At 36.9% G+C, this 25,607-nt stretch overlaps 1 protein-coding gene across 1 annotated transcript in view; it reads left to right on the top strand.

The window, feature by feature from the left end:
* Window positions 1–723: 723 nt before the first annotated feature.
* The window catches only part of MAGED1 (MAGE family member D1), a 50,620-nt gene continuing 25,736 nt past the window's right edge, over window positions 724–25,607 (top strand). The window contains exon 1 of the mRNA XM_033115864.1: window positions 724–794. The gene's annotated coding sequence lies outside the window, so the exon portion shown is untranslated. The remainder of the gene's footprint in view (window positions 795–25,607) is intronic.

Here is a 25,607-nt window from a genome sequence, read left to right as displayed (position 1 = left end):
ATAACCACAAAAGAGAAGGACTGGAGTCCTGATTTTGAGCAGAATTGGTTTTTGTAGGTAGTGGCAGCACGTAATTCAATATTGAACTTTTAACCAGAGAAAGGATTATTCTCATTATTGTACTGAAACTTTTTTTAAGCTGTCATTTTCTTCATTTTTTTTCCTTTGGTGGGGGGTGTGGAAGTATCCAAGAATGTTTTCTAAATGAGTTCCCATTTATTTATTTGGAATTTTGAGTCTGGCATGTAACTCTTTGGATACCATTCCAAGACAAAAATGATTCAGATTTAAGATTTTTTTTTCAAAAAGTTGAAATCAAAGTATGCTACTAATAAAAATTAACTTTATTTCCTAAAATGGTATGCCAGAAAACAGTGACCCGGTATGGTAAATATGAAACTGCAGACATTCAAGAATTAAGGGACTAAAGGCACGGGAGGTATTTAAAAAGCTGAATCACAAGGACAGGTGACAGATTGGATAGGTGGGGTTTGACAGAGATACTGCAGAGTGCTAGGATTTGAAAAAAGTTGACTGATTTCCAGCCGGTTTACATCTCTATCCAGGTTCTGATCTGGTGAGAGAACCAATGAGATAAAGTCTTGCAAGAGCTTGCTAGAGAGGCACAGGAAGCTGCCTGGAGTGAAAGTGCGGGGGTGGGGGTGGGGGGTGAGGGGTGAAGGGTGAGGGGTGGGGGTTGGGTGGGTGGCAGCAGAAGCTAAAGCTTCCGCCAAACAAAAGAAAATACCACTTCCGGTCATACAGTAGACGCGTCGCTGGCTTTCTTCATCAAGGTGAGTGTAAAGAAAGGGACTGGTAATTCTCACAGTGAATGCTCAAACATGCCAAGGAAGCTTTCCTCCTTGCTTCAACATGGGGTGGAAAGAAGAATTCATCCCCACAGTATGGAGGATATTCCTGATGGTTGTGGTTCTGATTGTCTCACTATCTCCTCTCTTAATCCTCCGGAGATGGCAGGCCGTTATCCCCTCCCTCTTCTGACTTTTGTGGTACTTTTATCCCTCGTCACTCTTCACATCTCCTCTTTATCCTGGATCCTCTTCCAGATCTTTCTGAGCCTAGTTCATTCCCTGTACCACAGATTTTTCCTATCTCTTACTCCTACCTTCTACTCAGTCCCCTTTAAGCCTCAGAACTTTTGCAACCCCCTTCCCCCACTCTGAACCTACAGTCTTCCCTTTTTCCCCTTCTGACCCAGTATTTTATCCCATTGAAGGCTTCTGGTCTCTCCTGAATCTGCCCTGCAGAGGTAAGTGAATTACATACTGTAGAAATTGGGTGTGATTTCAATTTCAAGGTCAAGAGTATTTTCTTTTAAAAAATACGCAAAGAAACAGATTTTAGAGCCCTAAGAGACAAAGGGGAGGTGTTCAAATTATTACGTCCTTTTATTTATATTTTTACTCTAAAAAAACACACATCAGATATTGCACTGGTTTCAGTTGTCTAGTCATGACTTTTTAAAAAAAATGTAAAATTTTGGCATAGAACTGAATCCCCAAATTTTTATGGTATTGCAAACATAGCGTGTTTTGCCTAAAACCTGGTGTCAGCTTTAGAAGATGGAAGATTTCCCACCCCTTTTATAACCTCTCATAGAGCAAAAAGGTTGACAGATATGACATCCAATTACACATGTATTATTTCATGAGTCGGGTTTATTATGCAAATCCTTTTCTGGTCTCTGGTAGTAACATTGAACAGCAAACTGGAAGAGTTTTCAAGTATTTTTTTCCCCAAGAGTTTTGCAAGTATTATCTGTTTTGTTGCATTGTGAGCTGTCTTTTTTCCCCATTTGTTGCAATGTGAAATGTATTTTTCTGTTTCCTTAACCATGTGTAATTTATCTGATGAGAACCCTAGTTAATAATCACAGTTTATTATTTCAATTCTTTACCCAAGAGAAGGGAAATGATCATTAAATTTATAATGATGTTCAGGGTTTTTTCAGGCTCTAAAGGAGAATTGAACCAAGAATCTCCTTGAACAAGCATTTATTCCTCCTCTTCTAACTAGTGTGTTATGTTTGCCAAAATAAGAGGTGATTCTTTTTTCTAGGCCAGGTATAGTTTTCAATTCCTTTAGAATAAACAATGAGGCAGAGATTTTATGACGCCAAAACACTTAGGAACTTTTTCAAAGGGTATTGCTGATGTCTCTTTATTCTCTATTGAAGTCATAATTATACAGTTTTAGATATCATCACATTGGCTGCAACCCACTGTGCATGCATCCATCTATTCATTCAGTAATTTTTTTATTGAATAACTTTTATGTGTCAGACAGTGTTCTAAGCATTGAGGCTACAACAGTGGAAAATAAAAACAAAAATACCCCATAAATTTGGGAAAGTTTTGTTTTCATTTGTTTCAAGGTAGTTTTTGATTTCCTGGTTTTATTTTCTCTTTGACCTATTGGTTGTTTAGTAGCATGTTGTTTAGTCTCTACATATTTGTGTGTGTGTTTCCAGTTTTCTTCCTTTACAATTTATTTCTAGCTTCATGCGATTGTGGTCAGAAAAGATTTCAGTCTTTAATTTATTGAGGTTTGTTTTGTGGCTTAATATATGATCTATCCTGGAGAATGGGCCCTTGAAAAATCTGTATCCTGCACTTTTTGGATGAAATGTTCTGTAAATGTTTATTAAGTTGATCTTGCCTAATGGGACATTTAAGGCCATTATTTCCTTATTAATTTTCTGTCTGGACGATCTACCATTCATATGGGTGAGGTATTAAAATCCCCTGCTGTATTGTATTACTGTGAATTTCTCCCTTTATGCCCATTAACATTAGCTTTATATATTTAGGTGATCCTATATTGGATGTGTAGATATTTATGATTGTTAAATCCTCTTCTTGGATTGACCCCTGAAAACAAAGTTTTCAAACTATAGCTGAGAGACAGACAATAAATGAATATATATTAAATATGTAATAGGTTGTGATGGGGAGGGGCTGTCCTATTTTAGGTAGGATGGTCAGGAAGGCCTCCTGGTAAGGTGACATTTGAGCAGAAACCTAAAGGAAGTGAGGGCATGAACTATACAGATATTAATGGGAAAACAGGATATGTCTATGCCAGTGTCTCTGCATTTGTTGTTCACTTTGCTTCCTGCACTCCCCACTCCTCCACAGTCACTTTTCTGCATAGTGTTAAGCAACACTCTGCATAATCAACTAATCTAATCCACCCACATAATTTCCTCATATTCTCTTTTTCCTAGTTAGCTTCTTGCTACCATTTAGGTGAAGAGTGAGTTACCAGCCCCAGTAAGAAGACATGTATCTACCTCCATCCTCAGTCTGTTTCTTTGTGGCACACTGTGTGCTATCCTACAGCATATTTACTTACCTCTCTCATTGCTCTTATCACTGTGTGTTCATTATATGTTGCCCATAAATACTTGGTATGGTAAATGGAAATGAATTCAGTGCTTGTGTGTAACAGACAAGCTTTTAAATATAGTTGGCCACCTAGTGTTAAAAACCACCCTCTGAGGTCAGTATTATCATTGTCATTTTACTGATAAAAACAAGACTCAGAGGTGGATAGTAACTTGCTAAATGGTGGTGGAATTCATGGAGTTAGGGTCTGTAAGATACTCATTCCTGGCCTGGTTCTTTCTTTCTATCTGTCTTTCTGTTTATTAATAACAAATAGAAAATATATAGACTATTTTATTTTATTATTTTACAAAACATAATCTGGGTATAGAAATTTCGTGTTTTTTTTAAATTAAAGTTTATTGGGGTGACAATTGTTAGTAAAGTTACATAGATTTCAGGTGTATAATTCTTCTTTTTTGTTTCTTTTTTTTATTTATTGGGGTGACAATTGTTAGTAAAATTATATAGATTTCAGGTGTACAATTCTGTATTACATCATCTATAAATCCCATTGTGTGTTCACCACCCAGAGTCAGTTCTCCTTCCATCACCATATATTTGATCCCTCTTACCCTCATCTTCTACCCCCCGCCCCCTTACCCTCGAAATTTCGTTTTTTAAAGTTTGCTTTCACAAGTCAGATTATATCAAGTGCTTTAATTACTTCCTAGTTATAAATATTAAGAGTTGAGAGGCATGATGACTCTTTTCACTTGAACATTTACTAATCAAAAATTTAAACAAACATAAGTTGAACGAAGAGTACAATGAATACTTTTATACTCTGAACCTAGATTCAACAGTTGTTAACTTTTGCCATATTAGCTCAGTTGTTCACTCACTGCTCACTCTATCCACCTATCCCTTTTTAATTGAGGTATAATTTTTATCTGTTTTTTGATCTATCTATTTTGGCTGAACCATTTGAGATTTGCAGGCATTTTTTTAAGTAAACTTAAATACACGTAGAATGGTGCACAAATCATAAGTATACAGCTCAAAGCATTTTCACAATGTAAACACACCTGCATAACCACCAGGGAGATTAAGAAATAGAACATGATTAGTATCTGAAAAACTTTGAATGTATCCTCTCCTAGTCACAACTAAACTCCAAATTAATCACAATTCTGGCTTCTATCACTGTATAATAATTTTTCCTGTTTTTGGATTTTATAAAAATACAATAGCATAGTATGCAGTGTGTGTGTGTGTGTGTGTGTGTGTGTGTGTGTGTGTCTGAATTCTTTAGCTTAAGATTTTGTTTCTGAGATTCATCTGTTATTGGGTGTAGTAGTAATTCCTTTATTCTCATTGATAATGTATTCTGTGTAAATATACCACCATCGGTGGGCATTTTGGTTGCTTCCGTTTTTTGGCCTGCAAATAATATTATGAACAGTTTACTAATACATGTCTTTTGGTGATATATGCACACATTTATGTTGGTCATATACCTAAGAGTAGAATTGCTGAATATAGTTTATACGTATGATTAACTTTAGTAGATATTGTCAACCAGTTTTCCGGTTGTACCAAAAAATTCCCAAGAGACATGTTCAAGATTTCCAGTTCCTCTAGAATATTGCCAAAACTTGTCATAGTCTTTTCTTTTTAAGAAGAAAATGTATCCATTCTAGTGGTTATAATGGTATCTCATTGTGGTTTAGTTTACATACCTCTGATGATATATGCACATCTTTCCATGTGTTTGTTGGCCAGGATATTTTTTTATGAGGTGCTTGTTCAAGTTTTTTAACTGCTTTTTCTCTTGGACTATCTTTTTCTTATTGATTTTTAGGTGATCTTTCTATATTACTTTGAAAGATGTGAATACTTTGTTAGATTATTTCTTGCAAGTTTCAGTTGCTTGCATTTTTAACCTTTTAATGGTGTCTTTCGATGAAGTGAATATCTCAATTTTGATATTGTTCAATTCATAATTTCCCCCTTTGTGGCCAGTGCTTGTTTGACCTGGTTAAGAAATCTTTGTCTTTCTCAAGGTCATGAAGGTATTTTATTCTATGTTGTGTTATTGTTTAGGCTCTCATTTGTATTTACAATTGATTTTTCTGTATGTTGCCAGTATGAGTTATGGGTATGGCTTAAAGGCTTATTTTTGTTTGTGTGTATCAAAATGGACATCCAGTCAACCCCATCCCACTTATTGAAAAGATCACTCTTTCCCTCCTATAGTGTCATCTTTTTCATAAATCAAATTATTAGGTTATGTGGGTTTGTTTCTGGATTCTGTTCCATTTGGTTTATTTTTCTATCCTTGTATGAGTACCACTGTCATAATTAATATAACTTTATAGTAAACGTTACATATGGTCATTAAGTCCATTGAAGAAGTCTTTTTCTTCAATAATGCCTTGATTATTCTTGGTCTTTTGAATCTCCATTCCCATTTTAGAATCTGCTTGTCAATTTCTACAAAAATTCTTCTTCGCTTTTTTTTTTTTAATTAGTTTCAGGTGTACAAAGCAATGTAATAGTTAGACATTTCACCCCTCACAAAGTGATAACCTCCATCCCCCAATCTATTGCCCCTCTGACATCATATATATCTATTACAATTCCACTGACTCTAATCCCTATGGTGTACTCCATATCCCATGACTATATATATATAAATATAGTTGACATACAATATTATTCAGCTCTAGCTTCATACCACTTAATAGATCAACTTGAGGAGCACATATCATGGTACTTCACCCCTAAATATCTCAGCATTCATCTCCTAAGCTTAGGAACATTTTGTAAATAATTTAATTACCATCATCTAACCAAAAAAAATTAACAATAATTCCCTAATATCATCTAATATGTAATCCATTTTGAAATTTCTTCTTTTCCCAAACAAACTTTATATAGCTTGTATTTTAAACTATCATCCAACCTAGACTAATGTATTTTATATTTGAGATTTTATTGTTGTTTTCTCTATTTTGTTGAACTTGTGGATATTTATATATTTAGTACTTTTCAATTCATTTCAGTCATTATTTCTTCTGTAGCTCAAACTTTCCAGTTTGGAAAGGACCAGTTGGACCCCCTGCACATTGGACTCTGTCTTTTTTCTTTTATTACTGAAATTTTCAAATATATTTTAAGTAGAAACTAGTAAAATAAACATGCATGTATCCATTCCCCAGCTTCAAGAATTAATACCATTTTGGCAATTTTGTTTGATCTTTTCTCCTCACCCACTTTTTTGACTGCTGTTATTTTAAAGCAATCCCAGGCATCATGACATTACACAGATAAATAGCTCATTATGTATCCTTAGTTCACAGGTGTATTATATTAAGTAACCACTAGGCATTTATACTTAATAAGAGTAACATCACTCCTTATATCATCTAATACTCAGTTCATATTCAAATTTCCATGATTTTCTTAAAGATGTCTTTTTACAGTAGCTTTGTTAAATCTGTATCCAAACAAGGGCTGTTTATTGCCACTGGATATTTTTCTCTGAAGTCTCTTTTCCTATGAAACCCTCTATAGCTCCTTCTATTTTAAAGACCATTGATTTATTAAAGAAACTAAGTCATTTGTCCCATTGACAAATGGATTTGGATGATTGCTTCCTTGAGGAGACATTTGTTTTCCCATCCTCTTGTTTCCTGTTCAACTGGGATTTAGAGCTAGAGGCTGATTCACTTTCAATTGTTTTTTTAAGGAAAAGCATCTTCTCAGGCAGTGGTATGCTCTTTGTATGCATTTCATCGTGTCTGGTTTTACTTTTTTAACTGGTGCTGGGATTGATTTGTGTTTTCAGGTGTTATCAGCCTGATCCTCCATTGTAGCGTTTCCTACCAAACTTTCTCCTGTTCAATTTAACAGCCATTGAAGATAATTGTCTAAATTTATTACGTCAATAGTGGTTGAAAAACAGTCGTCTAATTCTATCAATCCTTCTAGCTGGAATTATTTTGTAAAAGAGACCTTTTTCCTTATAGCTATTTTTTTTGTCCTGAAATATATTTCATAAAAACAAAGTCAGGATACATGTTTCTTTTTTTCATTTATCTATTTTCAGAGTAATGAGTTGGTTTCCTAGAGACCTTCGTCGTTTTTTTTAATAGCATTAGGAATTCATGGACTTTTATGTATTTTATATGTGTCTATTGTGATTTTTTTTTATTGGGGAAGGGGAACAGGACTTTATTGGGGAACAGTGTGTACTTCCAGGACTTTTTTCCAAGTCAAGTTGTTGTCCTTTCAATCAATCTTAGTTGTGGAGGGTGCCGTTCAGCTTCAAGTTGTTGTCCTTTCAGTCTTAGTTGTGGAGGGTGCAGCTCAGCTCCAGGTCCAGTTGCCATTGCTAATTGCAGGGGGCGCAGCCCACCATCCCTTGTGGGAGTTGAGGAATTGAACTGGCAACCTTGTGGTTGAGAGCCCGCGCTGCAACCAACTGAGCCATCCGGGAACTCAGCGGCAGCTCAGCTCAAGGTGCCGTGTTCAATCGTAGTTGCAGGGGGTGCTGCCCACCATCCCTTGCAGGACTGGAGGAATTGAACTGGCAACCTTGTAGTTGAGAGCCCATGCTCCAACCAACTGAGCCATCTGGGAGGCAGCTCAGCTCAAGGTGCCGTGTTCAATCTTAGTTGCAGGGGGCGGAGCCCACTATCCCTTGCGGGACTCGAGGAATTGAACTGTCAATCTTGTAGTTGAGAGCCTACTGACCCATGTGGGAATCGAACCGACAGCCTTCAGAGTTAGGAGCATGGAGCTCTAACCGCCTGAGCCACTGGGCTGGCCCTCTATTGTGGTTTTTAAAGAATGCTCAAACTGTGTCATCTTAGAAATTAGGAGCCCTTTCTTTTTGCTTCCTGTATCCTTTTTCCATGATCTCATTAGGTCTTGGTTTCCTTGCTTTCTGACACAAGATATTTTAGGCTCAACATGTATACTACTTGCCCCTGCCCTGGAATCAGCCATTTTGTGAGGAATCATGTATTCTTTCAGTAGGGATTGGTACTTAGAAACCAAGATGTGAGTGCTCAAGAATTTGTTATTTTTGGTGCCCTTTAGTGCCCTTTTCCTCACTATTTTGAATACATTCTAATGACTCCACCAGCATTCCATTGACAATAAGCATGGCTTTCATTTGTTTCTGTAGTCATTCATTTAGCAAAAATTTATAGAACAATTAATACCATGTATTTGGTCTTATGCTGGGTACGGGGGATGTGAAGGTGAACCTGAATGGTTTCCTATCCTTGAAGATTCATTATAGTGAAGATATGAGTAAGTAAACACACAATGTCTAAAGAGTATGATCAGTACTATTGTGGGCATAGGTAAGTGGGGGGTGACAGGCTGTGGGAGCACAGAGGGGGCATCTGAAATTGCTTTAGAAAAGGGAGATAATGCTTGATATTGAGTGAGTAGAGGTGGTGTGCAGGTAGAGGAGCTATGAAGGGTGTTCCAGTCAGAGGAAACTGGAAGAGGGAGGGAGGTATCTTGATGAATTCAAGGGAAGGCATCAATGTAGTTGGTTGTAACTGGAACAAAAGTTTTATGTAGGGAAGGAGAGACAAAACTGATGCATGGATAGGGGCCAGGATGTTGAGAGCCCCAAAGGTCAGAGAACTGGGATTTCACTCTGAAGGCTATGAGGGAGAAGTACTGATGTTGTCTTAAGCAGGTGATATATATAGTCCCCCCTGTGATGTACTGATGAGGCACTGGGTGGGTGGATATGAGTGGGGCAGTAGGAGACTGGTAAGGAGGACAGAGGTATAGCTGTCCAGGAGAGATACTGTCATGTTGCCCTGTACCCTGTGTGTGTGAGCGATGTGTGAGAGAGGGGTGTGTGTGTGTGCATGTGTGTGTGTGTATTATAATGTTATAATACATGTAAATTATATATATTTATACACATGACTCTCCCACACACCACATGACTTTCCTACACACATACATAAGGTGCAGTGTAATATGACGTTATATACATATAATATCTATCTGTCTATCTATCCATCTATCTATCAAATAGATTTGTGCATACACATGTACATAGTGTTGCGTGTGTATAATTCTATATGTGCCTGTGTATTCAGGGGCCATCTCATTGCCATAGGTCTAAAATAGAGAATATTTCAGTGGAGAAACATTTCCCAAGGAAAGCTGTAGAATAGAAAAGGGTTAACCAAAGCTCTCTCCTTAACCAAACTTTAGTCATGTTCCTCTGAGCCCTCTTTTCAACTAGAGCTTACCCTTGGGCATTGTCTTTGGCCTGCCTAACCCAGTTTGAGAAAGAATCCTGCTAAGTCAATTTACCGAGAATTCCCCCCACCCTTGATCTCTGATCACCCTGGTCTGCCTTTAGCAAGAATCCTAAGTTGGTTTAGCAAGAATCCTCCTATCCTTGATGGCTCCTCTTAGTAATTTTCTATGCCCCCCGACACAGTCTGCTTCTTGGGTATAAATCCCCATCTGTCTTTACTGTATTCAGAGTTGAGTCCAATCTTTCTCCCCTTTTTGCAATAGTCCTGACACATCACAATAGTCCTTAATAAAGTCTTTCTTATCATTTTAACAAGTATCAGAATATTCTTTTTCTTTAATGGAACACATCAAAATTTTTGATTATTGTGCTCTTCTTCAAAACTCCACCAGTTGGCAATGAGGTCCAGTTATGTACCTTTGAGTAATCTAAGAATTCTTCCTTCTCTTTGTCCTGGGATTTAATGGTATGGGGCCGGGGTGGGAGTGGGGGGCAGGTGAGATGATTGCTCAGCTTCTTCCACAGTTTAGAATGTAGCTTTCACAGTTGTCTCTGGGAGGGTGGAATGATGATTGAAGATGCTTATCTCTTTTTGTGTGTTTCTCTGTGCCAGGTTTTGTATACTAATCAGCATGCATTGCATTTGTTTTTTTTAAAAAAAAAAAAAAAACTAGTGTCTTAAGCTTTTTAATATAAAATATGAAATTTCTCTACATGGTTATATAAGATATGGACTGAGAGGGTTCTGTTAGATTAGGCATTTAGGAGAAACCAGGGCAGTGAGTGTTTATGGATCAGTGTTGGTGAAGGCTAAAGCGCAGAGGGCCAATAATGTAATTGGTGAAGTGTTGATGGAGTGTAGACTATTGTGTCAAGGATCTCGTCTGTGAAAAGTGGATTAGACAACAGGTGGTACATGTATGTTTTTAAGATGAGAGATTTGAACATGTTTACTCGTATATGTTCTACAGGGGAGGAGATGATAAAAACAGGTTGAAAATTTGGAGAGAAAGGGGATAATGGAGAGGCAAGATGTGGAAAAGATGTGTTGTAGAGAATATGTGGAAGGACTGGCCATGAACAAGAGAAAGGGCATCATTTTTTAATTTTTTAATTTTTAATTTTTATTTTTATTTATTTTTTATTAGTTTCCAGTGTATAAAACAATGTAATAGTTATACATTTATCATTTATATCCCTCATACTGTGTCAACCCCCCTCTCCCCATCCACTATCCCTCTGACATTGCACACAGCCATTACATTTCCACTGTCTCTATTCCTAATGCTGTACTCCGCTTCTTGTAACGATATACATACATATACATATACATATACATACATACATACATACATACATACATACATATATATATAAAATTGTAGTTGACATTCATTATTGTTCAGCTTCAGCTTCAGGTGTACAGTGCAGTGATCAGGCCTCTACATCTTCCCTGAGGTGGTCTCCCTAATGAGACAAGTGTCCATCGGATACCCTACAAAATCTTTACAACATTATTGATTACATTCGAAAGGGCATCATTTTTGACATTGAAGTTAAGGAGGGTCAGAAAGGTGGTTTTTTTGTTGTTGTTTTTTGTTGTTTTTTTTTAGATTTTGGAAAGGCAAGAGACTGAAGGAGTTTCTTTCTTGGTGCTTCTATATTCCCTGTGAATAAGGTAGTAAGGGCATTCTGGAGTGTAAGTGGAAATGGCCAAGGGCCAGAGGAAAAAAGAAGGTTGCAACCTTGTTTAGGAAATGAGAGAATATTGATGGGCAGTAATGAACACCTACCTGAGTAGGAAATGAAGTGTTTTTAGTTTTTTCCCAGGTATGCTCAGATGCCAAGAAGGCAAACAAGGGAACAAGGAAGGCAAACATTGGGTTTGATTTTAGACTTGTGAATATAATGGTGATGATTGTGGGTAGTTGAAGGTTTGAAGGCCTAAGAGGGTTGTTGAGGTTACTGATGCAATTTGATCAGGTTATAGAACATCAGGGAAGTGTGTATTCTCAGGAGGATTGTAAGAAACCAGAGAAAGAGAAGCTGTTCAAATATGTGGGTGAGTGTAGGCAAAGTTGTACAGAGGCTTCAAAGCCCAAAGAGTAGATGTTAAAAAGGTAGAATGGCAGACAAGAAATTTTAATCAGAGTAGTATATTAGAGTTTAAGATTTCAGAGGAAAAGTAGTTCTGGATGATGACAAGGTTCAGTGGGTAGATGAGTTGGAGTACAAGAGGTCCAGGAAATGTGAAGTTGGGGTGATGGACAAGTTAGCCATGGGATCTTCAAAGATAGTGGGAAAGATAGGGTGTGTAAGAGTGGAGAGGAAGGTGAGGAAGATGCTATATTTTGTAAAAGAAGGAGTGAGTGTAGCTGAGAGATAGATTGGCATGACAATCAAAGGAACAGAGTTTCACAGAAGGGAGGAAGATTTAGGGAATGGAAGCAGCAATGGCCAGCATGAGTGATTACCTTTAACCAGCTTTGCAGCAGATCCCTTGATGGCCCTAGCTTGGCTTCAACTTTGTCTTTGCTTCACACACTTTTTTTCTTTTTTCTTTTTTTTTTTTTTTGCCATTAACCAGGGCCAGGAAACGACTGGACTGATACTAAAATCTTGAATGTAAGGGGAACCTAAGATAGCATTCTATATTGATTCCTATACTTGGAGGGATGTAAACAATTGCCCTTAGCAACTTTAAGGGAAATGGTAATATTGGTAGGACCCTGGCTTGCCCAGGTGTCCCTTTCGAAGAATCCTATTGCAAATAAATGTGGATAGCCAATACCATACCTTTTAAAGAAAGGAGTAGATAGATGCTTTTTGTATTACATCATTCCTCATTTCAGAAAGGTTGAAAGCATACAAGTATGCTATTAGGGAATGCTTTAAGGGAGTTCTGTAAGAAGGCCCTGGATTCTTTCTTTCTTTTAAAAATGTTTTAAATTGTGCAATATAACAAAAATACCAAAATTTGCATAAATATAAATGTATACTAAATGAATAATTATAAAGTAAACATCCATGAAAGACCCTTCCAGGACCAAAACTAGAACGTTGCGAGTTACCCAGAAGCCTCCAGTCTTAACCCTTATCTTTCTCCCAGAAGTAACCATTTATCCTGACTTGACTGTTATGGTAATCACTTCTTTGTCTGAGTATACAGACATGCGTGCACATACCTATTTATACACTCTACTGTTTATGGACGTTTGGATTTCTTTCCATTTTTGACTATTGTGAGCAGTGCTGCTAAGAACATTCTTGTACATGTCTCCTGTTGCACATGTGCATGAGTTTCTCTAAGATATATATCTGGGAGAGGGATTACTTGGTAATAGTGGATGCATATATTCAACTTTACTAGCTAATGGAAAATTGATTTCCAAAAGGATTGCACCAGTTTTCACTCCCACTAAAAACATATGAGGATTCATACCTTGGTTCTTTCTTCCCCACATTCCTGAGGCCAGAAAACTATGGGTTGGAGATGATCAGGGGTAGCCAGGACCTGTGATTTGCTGTGGATATGGGGGACTTGGTTACTATTTCACATTTATCCTGGAACAATTGCCCTTAGCCACTTCAAAGGGGTTCCATAGGAGAACCTTGGTTTGGTACTATCTTTCCCAGAATCTCAAGGCCCAAGAATTGGGCCCCAGAATTAAGTGTGGCTGCCCAGCTCTGAGGCCATTTGAGAATGTAAAGGCCAGGGTTAGCATCCTACAGTGCTCCCCTTTCTTGGAAACTCCAAACAATGGAATTTAGCAATTAGCCAGGGTTTCTGTAGATGGGCTCTGACTCAGTTATCTCTTCCCCAGATTCAAGGGTCAAGAACCAAAACCAGGAAGTGATCAGAGATAACCAGCATCTGTGGATAGCAGAGTATGAAGACTGGGGTAGTGGCTTAGAAGACCATGTGTCTTTGAAGGGTTCTTGAACAACCATTGTTAGCCAGCTCCAAGGAGAGCTGGCTTGTTGCTTTCTTTCCCAGAGTCTGTCCCTTAGGGAGTCTTTTTCTTAGGGAGGTCCCTGGCTTATTTCTTTCCCAGAGTCTCAAAGACTGAGAACCTTGGTTAGTTTATTTATATGGCCAGCTAGAAGTGAAGATGTTTGGGTTAGCCTCCTAGAGTCTCACCTGATATTTGTTGGTTTATGGTGCACTGTTAATTACCTGAATTTTGTAGAAGTACATTTGCAGTGATTAAAAGTTGTATATGAGTTCATCAACTTTCAGAAAATTGACAAAATGTTCTATATGCAGATGTGAAAAGAGTCTAGGTAGGAAGGAGAGCAGTGAACCAATAGCTTCAAGGGGAAATGCGTGGCTTGCTACTTTTCATTCCCTCTGTTTGTCTTCTTGGTTATCACAAAAATATTTTCTTAGGATCCTGGCAGAAAAGAAGTGTGAGTGAACAAAATGGGAAGTCAGAGGTGAGAGAGGCAAATGTACAGTCTGAGACTGTCACAAGTGCTAGGATACCAGTGGGCAAGATAGATTGATTGGAAGCCTAGAAAATTTAGATAGACCATTAATTAATCAATCAATCAATCAATTAAGTAAAATGTAGTGATCTAGTCTCTTTGTTGGATAATGAGGACATATAGTTGGATTAGATGTATTTTCTACTGACTTTGGTTGGTGAGACATTGTAGCAGGGAGTGCTATGATGGAGAAACCAGGTGCTGTCTGTAGAAATATGGAGGAGGGTCCTCTAACTTGTCCTAAAGGCTCAGGGAAGGCTTCCTGGAAGGTACCATATTGTGAATTTTGCATAGAAGTAGCCATCAATCTGGCAGTGGATGAGTGGGGACCAGAGAGCAAATGGTCTTTAGACCATGTATAATGGAAGCCTAGGTATGTCATCTAGCCTTTAGCTAGGGAAGTACCTGAAGAAATGGGCAGTTGAGAGGCCACTCTGTGATCTAGCAGAGATAGGGAAAGTGGGCAAGTAGAAGGGAATAATTTCATAAATGGTTAAATCTATGCTAGCCCTCATGGAATAGCAGCCTCTTCCATTTTCCCCAGTATGCCATGAAATTACTATCATTTTCTATATATGCCATGTGTTTTTTATCTTGTTTAAGGAATTCTTTCTTACCTTTATTTCATAAAGATATTCCATATTCTCCTGTAAAACTTTTATAATTTTCTTTCCACAATTAAGTTTATGATCCACTTGGAATTTATTTTTGTTTATGGTATGATGTAGATATCTTACTTAATTTTCTTCTGAACAATTAATCAGTAACTCCAGGACTCTTTACTGACTATTCTTTCTCCACAGATTTTTAATGCTGTCTCTGTAATATACCAAGTTATAATATATGGGGTGTGATCAAAAACTATGGTGAATGTTAAATTTAAAAAATTTATTACAGTAAAAGACACATTGCCATTAAGCCCCCTCAAAATACTCCCCATCGCTTCAAACATATTTATCGCATCATTCTGCCACTTTCTGAAGCAATTCTGGACGTCCTCTTTTGTGAGTGTCTTTAGTTGCGCTGTCCTGGCTGCCTCGATGTCCTGAATCTATTCAAAACGTTTACCTTTCATGGTCATTTTGACCTTGGGCAAGAGCCAGAGGTGCATGTTGCCAGATCCGGTGAATAAGGTGATTGAGGACACACCGTAATGTTTTTATTTGACAGAAATTGCCATATACCAGAAGTGATGTGTGACAGGAGCCTTTCCGTTGTGATCAAAAGATACGGTGAATGCTGTTGCGGAGTACCATCCAATGGAAAGGCAGAGATCTTCAATACGGGAAGCAGTACGTCGAACCTAGGTAACAATGTGTGACAAGGTTCAACTTGTTTGGTGGTCACTTGGGTGTGAGCTACGGTTGAGAGGAGTGTTTCAAAGTGTGTGGTAAATCATCCTCTATCATGACAATGCTCCATGTCACACAACGCTTCTGGTATACGGTAATTTCTGTCAAATAAAAACATTATGGTGTGTCCTCATCCAACTTATTCACCAGATCTGTTACTGTACTTCTGGCTCTTCCCCCAAATCAAAATGATTTAGGACATCAAGGCAGCCACGACAGCGCAACTAAAGACACTCATGAAAGAGGACTTCCAGAACTGCTTCAGAAAGTAGCAAGAATGATGGGTGTATTCTAAGTGAGGGGGAGTATTTTGAGGGGGATTAATGGCAATGTGTCTTTTATTGTAATATATTTTGTTTTTAAAGTTTAAACATTCACTGTGTTGTTTGAAAACACCTCATATGTGTATTCTAGGTTTTCTATTCTAGGTTTTCTGCTTCTAGGTTTTCTATTCTGTTCCATTGTCTATTTGTCTATTTATATACTAATACTATACTTACTTAGTATAGCTAACTACTGTAGCTTTGTAATGCATTTTAATATTTGATAGGGAAAGACTCCTTCCTTGTTCCTCTTCTTCAAAAGTATATTCTTTGCCTTTTATTTTTCCATATGAATCTTAAGATAAGTTTAACATGGCCTGTAAAAAACATTGAAATTTTCATTCGAACTGCATTTTATTTATAGATTATAGACAGAAATGGCACCTTCACAACAATGAAGGAGGCTCATCTCTCCTTTAGGTATTTTTTGTCTTTGAAAAAAGTTCTATAATTTTCTACATAAGGGTCTTATGCATATTTTGTTAGACATATTTTTGTGTACCTGATAGTTTTTGTCGCTATTACTAATATTTTTAAATTACATTTTGTAATTGATTGTGACTGGTGTATAGGAATGCTTGATTCTGGTGTATTGTTTTAATTTATTATTATTTATTTTTTTTATTTTTTATACTTAATATGCAATATTATATTAGTTTCAGATGTACAACATAGTTATTCAACATTTATATACCTAATGAAATAATCACTATAAGTCTAGTAACCACCTGATACCATACAAGGTTATTACCATGTTATTGACTGCTTTCCCTGTATTGTACATTACATCCCTGTGCTTTATTTATTTTATAACTGGAGGTTTGTACCTCTTATTCTCCTTCACATTTTTCACTGATCCCTCAACCCCCTTCCCCTCTGGCAACCATCAGTTTGTTCTCTAAATCTAAGAGTCTGTTTCTGTTTTGTTTTGTTTGTTTGTTATTTTTTTTAGATTCCACATATAAGTGAAATCATATGGAATTTGTCCTTCTCTGTCTGACTTATTTCACTTAGCATAATACCCTCTAGGTCCATCCATGCTGTTGGAAATGGCATGGTTTCATTCTTTTTTATGGCTGAGTAATATTTCATTGTATTTATGTACATCTTCTTTATCCATTTGTCTATCTGTAGACACTTAGGTTGCTTCTGTGTCTTAGCTATTGTAAATAATGCTGCAGTGAACATTGGTGTATTGTATTTAGATCCATTCACCTTGCTAACTTTTCTCTAGGTCCAATTGTTGGTTTATAGATTTTATTAAGTTTTCATATAAACTTTATATAAAACATATTTAAAAGTGCATGAATCATAATTATAGCGCTCAATGATTTATCATAGTCTTTTTGATTTGTTAATGTAACTTGTGAATAATTGTAATTTTACCTTTCAGTCCTTTTATCTCCATTATTTGATGTCATTCTGTATAAAATAAAATAGAATTTTTTCCTAAACGATTTTACTTGAAGATCCTTGAGACCTCATGCTCTAATTAGCTGTATTTGATGTGTAAATACTTTTGAAATTATCAAAGAAAGGAAATTACCTTTATTTGGAAGTTCCAACAGAACTCAATAAAAGAACCTGCAGGGTGGTGATTTTTCAGTTAGTTGAGCACAGTCCAGGATTTGGTCTTTAGCATTTATGAAATGATTAAATGAAATTTGGTGATAAACAAATACAAATTAATTTACTGAGAGTAAAATAGATATACAGAGAAAAACACACATTCTACACTAATATACTCTTTCCAGTGACCAGAACACTCCGGACCTCTCTCTTCAGGGCATGTCAGTTCTGGTATCTGGGGATTTGGGAAGTGAAATTAAAAAAACCTAGCTTGTTGCTTACTGTAAATGTGGAATTAAAGCAAAGAAGGTAGAGAATCTCACAAACATTGAGTCTTTGTACAGATATGGGTTATTTAAGGAATACATTTGGATGGTCCACCCTCATTACATCACACCCCACGCAGTTTGAGAGGCAGCAAGTTGTAGTAGAAAACTATTGGCCTTTGTAGCCAGTTACCTTCAGGCAAGTTACTTCTTGAGAGTTCCATTTTTCTCACTGGTGAAATAGAAATCAGGACACTGTTAATTTAAAAGAAATGTATCATCTCAAAGTATTTGTTACATTGTAAACACAGCAGAATCGTGGGTTTGTATTTGTTTATCCATGCCTGCGGGTGAAGAGGAAAGTGCCAATGATCCTTTCCTAATTTGTCAGAATGATCTTAGAAGTATTAATCTGTTTCTAAATATAGAGATGGTGATTACAAATTCATCACCAGATGTATTAATTTCCTATTGCTGCAGTAATAAATTATGACAAACATAGATAATAAACACAAATTTATCATCTTACAATTCTGGAGGTCAGCAGTCCTAAAATCAAGGTGTTGGCTCCCTCCAGAGCCTCTAGGGGGAGATTGTTTCCTTGCTTTTTCAGCTCCTTGAGGCTGCCTGCATTCTTTGGTTCTTAGGCCTTTTCTCCATCTTCAGATCGAACAGTATAGCATGTTACACTCTTTGATTCTGACCTTCTACTTTCATTGTCATATTTTTTTCTCTGACTCTGAGCCTCCTGCTTTCTTGTTATAAGGGCTCTTGTACTTACACTCCACCCATTAGTGTAATCCACTATAACTTACTCGTCTCTTGATCCTTAATCACATATACAAAGTCCCATTTGCCATTGAAGGTAACATATTCACAAGATCAGGAGGTGGACATTTTGGGGGGGGGGCATTATTCTGTCTACCAATGCCAGGTTAATGAATTACCAAGTAAGATACCTAATTAGAATTACACATTTCTTTTGTAGGTTATTTTCATAGAACAAAGCATCAATTTCCAAAGTTGTGGGAGTCTTATAAAATGCCTATCTTTAAATAATACTTCCAAGGTAAAATTTATATTAACAGAGTAGAACCAGTTGGTAACAATTATGAATAGTCAAAAGCCTCCATATTGTAAAAGAGAACAAGATTGACATTCTTAATAAATTATCAATTCAATCTCTTTTAAATTTAGATTACTTGAAGTAATTGTGAAGGAAAATCATTTCCACCCCTCCACAGCTTCAGGGAAGAGAATACAGAGCCTTCCCACTTTTTTTCAGTTTCTTTTGTTGATTGTGAAGATCTGCATTTGTAAAGTTAGGCTCTGGAATTTTATTAGCTAGTTTTAAACAAAAAGAAGGTCTGGAACCCAATTTTGCTTATAGAAATGGAGAAAGGACTGAAAAGGATTTTCTTTACTATCAGTGAAATTCTATATTTTGTACCTTGTACAGTAGTTGTTAAGATTTGGTGTGATTACTTTGACAAGGCTGTGACAATGTGATTGCTGAACAAGAGTAGTTTGAGTCTGTTACACTCTTTTCTGTTCTTTCCACCTTGTTGTCTCTTTTTATTGTACTCTAATAATTTCCTTTGACCTGCCTTAAATTTTCACAGATTATTTCCTTTTTTTATTGAGGTAACATTGGTTAATAACATTATACATCTCAAGTGCCTAGAACAATGCCAGACACATAATAGGTCCTTATTAAATGTATTAATTAAATTAATGCATGGAAACATAAATTAATGAAGGGATGGATGACTGGATAAATGAATCAGTCATTGAATCAATTTTGTCTGGAATTCAGAGGGCCCATCCCTTAACTCAGGGAAATTTTCTTCCATCATTTAGTTAAGTATTGTCTCCTTTCCTTCTGTTTATTTTCTCTTTTAACTCACCATCCACCCACCCATATCACATGGAAGGTCCCTTGGAACTATCTAAATATCTCAATGTGTCCTTCATTGAATCTATTACTTTATTATTATTATGATCACTTCTTTTTGCTTAGTGCTTTGATATAAATCTTGCACTTGATTTTCTAGTCCAGTAATTCAGGGCTCATCAGTGACCATAATCTTTCATTTTATTATTTAACTGGAATTTTTTTTAAGCTTTGAGTTCCAGAAAATTTTTGGTTTGTTTGTGCTGTACTTGACTTTCCTTAGGTGTTCTTATGCTCATTTTTTAAATTAAATGTATTGGGGTAACATTTGTTAGTAAAATTATATAGGTTTCAAGTATATAATTCTATATTACCCTTTAGTCAGGGTTTTACATATCTTGTCCAGTAGTTTTGTTTCATTTCTCTTTGACTGCTGAGACATAGTTTTTTTGTATGTTTGTTTTTATGAATGGTCACTTTGTGAGCTCTCATGTAGATTAGACAAGGTGTATTTTGGTCAGTACCACCAGAACACCAACTATGTATAGGTATGAAAATTGCTCCTATGCAAAAGAGGTTACATGTGAAGTCGAACCAACACTGCTTTATTTCCAGAGAATAGTTGACATTTCTTTACAACATTGTCCTATGGTAAAACTGTGAAAATTCCAATATTTGGGCTTACTCACACAAACTGTACTCTGAAATGGTGTTCTTTCACTGAGAGAAGACAAGCATAGTATTTAAGTTTGTATGGAAGGGCTCAGAAGCTAGCACAAAGCTAGCTAGCAAAAAGGAAAAAAGAGAGCTAAAGTGACTGTTATATCTAAATTTCCAAAGAACTTGTTAACAAGAACATCTTATCAGACTAAATTTTAGGTTTTTTTATTATTATTATTACAAGGTTTTTTTTTTTTTTTTTTACCCTTTAGGAAATGGTTCACTGATATGTCTTTCTTTAATAAGTCTTCCATACATCTGGATGAATATCTAAACCCCTTTCTGATAGTTCATATAAAGGTTTGTCACCCCATCCCATGAAAAAGTGCTTTTGTTATGCCCTCCTAGGACTCATCAGTATGACCAAGGAAAATAGATGGTCCCTGCTCTCTACCATCCTGATTAATTAAGTACCACCTACTGTGCTATGATAACTCTACCCCTTCAGAATTTGGACTCCCTAATCCAGGGGAATCAGGAGTCTAGGGGTGGCAGACATACAACTTCCTTATTTAGACCTAATCTTAATTGCTGCCAAGTGTTTGTCTTGAGTGCTAATCAGTACCAAACGCTACCTAGGAACTCCTCTGTATTAAAACATGGATAAAGCCAATAAAGAGAATTGACATGATTTCAATGATCCAAATCATATGGGAATTGTAAGGGATCAATAAATACTTATCTTTCCTGCCTAGATTTAGAAGTAACTGAAATATAAATTTAGGAATCAGATAAATGGAAATCAGAAAATCATTATCATTACTAAGAAAGCTGATTGGAGAAGATAGTTTTAGTGTGGACTTGCTAATACTGGACCACAGAATTAGGCAGACTTACCCAGACAATTGCAAGCAATGCTGAAAAACTGCAAGACTCCAGGGAAAAATGGGTCTCACTTCACAGCAAGGAGCCAGTGAGAAATCATGTTTTCTATAGGCATACAGACCCCTGAGAGGAAAGCAAAGAGCAAGTGCTTGAACCAAACACACTCAGATATTTCTCCCAAGCACACTAATCATATAACTCATTCCTCCGTCCGTGGGAAGAAAAGCAGGCGTGTTAGTCTAGTTGAAGTTCTTCCACATGGAAACCTGAGAAGTAAAGATTAAGTGTTCTTTCTAACACAGTTCAGTATTGCCATGTGCTTGAACCTGTCTATCTCTTCAGGACCAAAAATATCACAATTTTGCTGTAACAAAGAAGCTATTAGGATATTTTAGGAAGACTTAAGTATAGTGCAAATAGATTAACTGCATACTATCATATTAAAGACATATCAACGGAATATTTAAAAACCTCACCTAAATGCTGTAACAAAACATGAAGAAAAGCTTCTTAAAAGCAAATTTACCAAAAGGAATCCATTCACAACTATCTACCAAGTGGGAACATTCCATATTGTACTTTTTGAGAATGTGTTCCTCCACTCGCTAGAGCTTTTAAATAAAGCTTCAAGTAAGAACTTTCTCTGTTATATCTGGGTTCATGTAATATCCACATATTAGGAAAGTGTGTGGTATGGGGGTGGGGAGAGAAGAGAAGAAAAGGAAAGGGAGAAAAGAGAAAATGAGGAGGAGATTGCAGGGCATAGGCACCATGTGTAAAATTGTAGATTATCTTGACCATATGTTTGATGCAGAGAAGGGGAAAGTAATGAGTGACAGTGGGATAGGGGGGCTGATGTGAGCAAGGTATGTATGATAATGGTAACAATGGGGACAGTGTGAGTAATAGTGTAGGATGGTATGAAATCACTGTGAAAATGAAGGCAGGGGCAATGTAAATGATAGTGACAGGACAAGATCAGAATGTATGGACACAGTGTGTGTCATATCGTGGAAGATGAGAATTGTGTATGTGTGTGTATATGGTTGTGCGGGAGACTGGGAAGGGAGAGAGAATAGTGGGAAAGGACACAATGATAATGAGACACTGAGATCATTGTGTGTGTGAAAATGTGAATGGGGCATTTCAGGTAATAATAGGTGGATGTAGAGAGTGGGTAGAATGGGGAAAGTGTAATATGATGGTAGAAGATAAGTACATGGTGTAAGTGACAGGATTAGTGTGTTTGTGTGTGTGTGTGTGATGCTGGGGGAAATAAGAAGTGTATATATTTGTGGCAGCAGATAGGTACAGTAAGCATGCGTGATAATGGGGAATGGAACAGTGTATGCGTGTGACAATTTGGAGTGTGGAAATCATGAATATCTGAGTGGAGTTGTTGAGTAAAGTATATGATGGGAAAATGCAGAGTTTCCGAGTGTCATTTAGGAATGGGAAAAGTATGTGTGTGAACTTGGAAGTGATGTGGATGTCAGTTGTGAGTGGGTATGATATACAGATGTCATGAGCATATGGAAAAGGAATTTTGGAGGGTGTTGAAGGTTTTATAGTGGGGATGTGGACTGTATGTATGATAGTGGATATGGTTAGACACTGTGATAGTGTAGGGATTGAATAATTGTAGGTGTTACCATGAGTGATGGAGATGGTGTGTGTGATAATGAGGATTAGAGCTAGTTGCATTTGACTGTGAGTGTCACGGCACTGTATGGACTTTGTGTGTATGACAGTATAGAATAAGATAGTGTGTGTGCAGAAATGGGAGTAATAGAGACAATGTGTGTGTGTGTGTGTTACAGAAATAGTTTGGAGAATTGAGGCAGTGTGTGGAGATCACAAATCAAATAATAGTCATTATCATATAAGTCATAGAAATAATTATGTATGAATGAGATAGTGTGTTAAACATGCACACACACACACACACACACACAGAAAGAGAGAGAGGTTTCATGTTTTGTGATGGGCATTTGGAATTGTATTTGGCTATGAATAACAGATCTGAAAAAGAGTTGCCTAAAATAATGAGGGGATAACTTTATCTTACCTAAAACAAATCCAAATCCAGGACCTTCAGGATTTTATCAATGTTTCAGGCCCCTCATGTATTTTTTTTTTTTGTTCCATGATCCTTAGCATGTGGCTTTCATCTGTCAGGTGCCTCAAGGCTTCCAGATGCCTGCTGCAACTCTAGCCATCATTTCTGTGTTCCAGGTAGGGAGATGAGGAAGAGGAGATGGCAAAATACCTTGTCAGTAGAATTAGTCTCCTTTATATGGAGTTTTCCTGAAAATCTTACCCAATACATCCATTGGATAAAAGTGACACATGGCCACCACTATCTTCAAGGGTGTCTGGGAAATAAAAATTTACAGCTGGGAACATAATGTCACCCATATTAAAAATCATTTATTATGTCACCCATAATAAAAATCAAGATTAATTTAGTAAGGAAGACGGGATGTTGCATGGGATACAGCCAGTAGAGAAGGAGAAGTTGAAGATATAGAAAGGGTATAATTAATACATCAAAATCCCAGAGATAAAAGATACAGACAGGATTCAGGGTGCAAGGGCACTTATGACTGGCACAGTTGGAGATGCTGGGGATATCATGGTAAACAAAAATAGACATGTTTTCTCTGCACTCATGGAGGTTATTGCCTTGTGAAGAAGACAGACATTAATCACAGACCCAAATATTTGTGAAGTTGACACTGTCATAAGTACTGTGGAGGGGAAGTACAGGGTTCTGTGAATAGGTTTAAAGAGGGTTTGACCTATTCAGGGAGGTCAAGGAAGGAGGAAGTAATGATTAAGCTCAAACTAGAAAACAGATTAAGAAATAACTGGTCGATGGGTGGATGAATGGTTAGGATGGGGGCGGGGGGAGTGTTCCCAGAAAAGGAAACAGCATGAACAAAGGCACTTATGCTTTGTTTTAAAAATTCATTTTATTTTTATTTCATGTAGAATATTTGCTATTGTTATATCTTCAAGTTTACTAACCTTTACTAGTTAATTCCATTCAGGGTACTTTTCATCTCAAATATTATGATTTTTATCACTAGATATGATTTGTACCTTATTAAATATGTCTCATTTCTTTACTAAACATGGCCATTTTTTCTAGCTTTTTGGACACATGGAATAGAGAGTTACAATAACTTTTTAAATGTGCTTTCTGCTAAATATAGTATCTATGTAAGATGAGTTTTTATCCTCATGATGGGTCACATTTTTCTGCTTCTTCACGTGCCTGATTATTTTTTATTGGATTCCAAGCATTATAATCTTTACCTTTTGGTAGAATTTTGGTAATTTCTACCTTTTGGTGCTAGATATTTTGTATTATTATGCATTTACTTACTTGAGCGTTATTATGAGATAAAGTTACGAGTATGTGGAAGCAGTTAAATCTTTTTTGAGTCTTGCTGTTAAGATTTGTTAGGCAGGACCACAGCAGCGTTTTGCATAAAGGTAATTATCCCAGACTACCGATGTAAGGCCCATCTGAATACCTCATGCCTCGTGAATTATGAGTTTTTCTGCTCTGGATGTTGGGAACAGGCATGATTCCCAGACCTGTTTGAGTTTCTGACACTTCTTCCCTCTAATCCTTTCAGGAGGTTCTTTCCCCAGCCTTGGCTAATTTCCTTATGTGCATTCACTGATCAGTACTCTGCTGAAAATGGAAATCCTTCAAAGATCTCGAGGGTTTTCCCGAAGTGCAGCTCTCTTTTTGGTATCTGTTCCCTTGATCTTTCCAGTCTCTCATCTCTGTCACCTCAACTAAGGGAATCCTCTGGGCTCTGACTGCATTCTACCTCACTGAACCATGAACTAGAAAGTCCCAAGTAGTAAAGGCTCACCTCATTCCCTTCCCCAATCTCTTAGGGATTACTATTCTTCATGGCCTAATGTTTTGAAAACCATTATTCCATATTCCCCTCCCCACCTTTTTTAGTGTTTTTGTCAGGGTGGAGGGTAAATCCAATCCCGGGCTTGCCTCCTAGGAAGCTATATGAGTATGGTGGAGACTTGTTAAGTAATTCTTTCCTTTTCCTTTTCCTTTTCTTTTTCCTTTTCCTTTTTCTTTTCTCTCTTCCTCCTCTCTTTTGAGCTGGTTGGATTCCTCACTGCTGCCAAGTATCATTTATAAATGACAGGTTTACTTTTTAAATTTTGTTATCAAATGAGAAAGAGCCTGAACGAAAATAAGAAATGTATTCAAAATCAGGGATCTGAGGAAGAATTTGGATTACAGGGAATGTGACCACGTATTCTAAGGGTAACACTTCATGGCTCTGAACTTAAGAAAATTCTGAGTGTAAAGACAAGCTAAAGAGGCAGATTAACCTCCCTTCAAAGGATAGATGTTTAAGGCTTGGAGTAGATACTCATAGCGTTGGATTTGAGTCTCAGCCAGGGAACTTCCAAGACTAATAAGTATTAGAGTAACTGTGCTATAATCTCAGACACTGTCCTACATGAG

The sequence above is a fragment of the Rhinolophus ferrumequinum genome, chromosome X (assembly GCF_004115265.2).
Source record: "Rhinolophus ferrumequinum isolate MPI-CBG mRhiFer1 chromosome X, mRhiFer1_v1.p, whole genome shotgun sequence".
Classification (NCBI taxonomy): domain Eukaryota; kingdom Metazoa; phylum Chordata; class Mammalia; order Chiroptera; family Rhinolophidae; genus Rhinolophus; species Rhinolophus ferrumequinum.
Note: the sequence above shows the minus strand (reverse complement) of the source record. Positions and strands in the feature narration are given on the sequence as shown.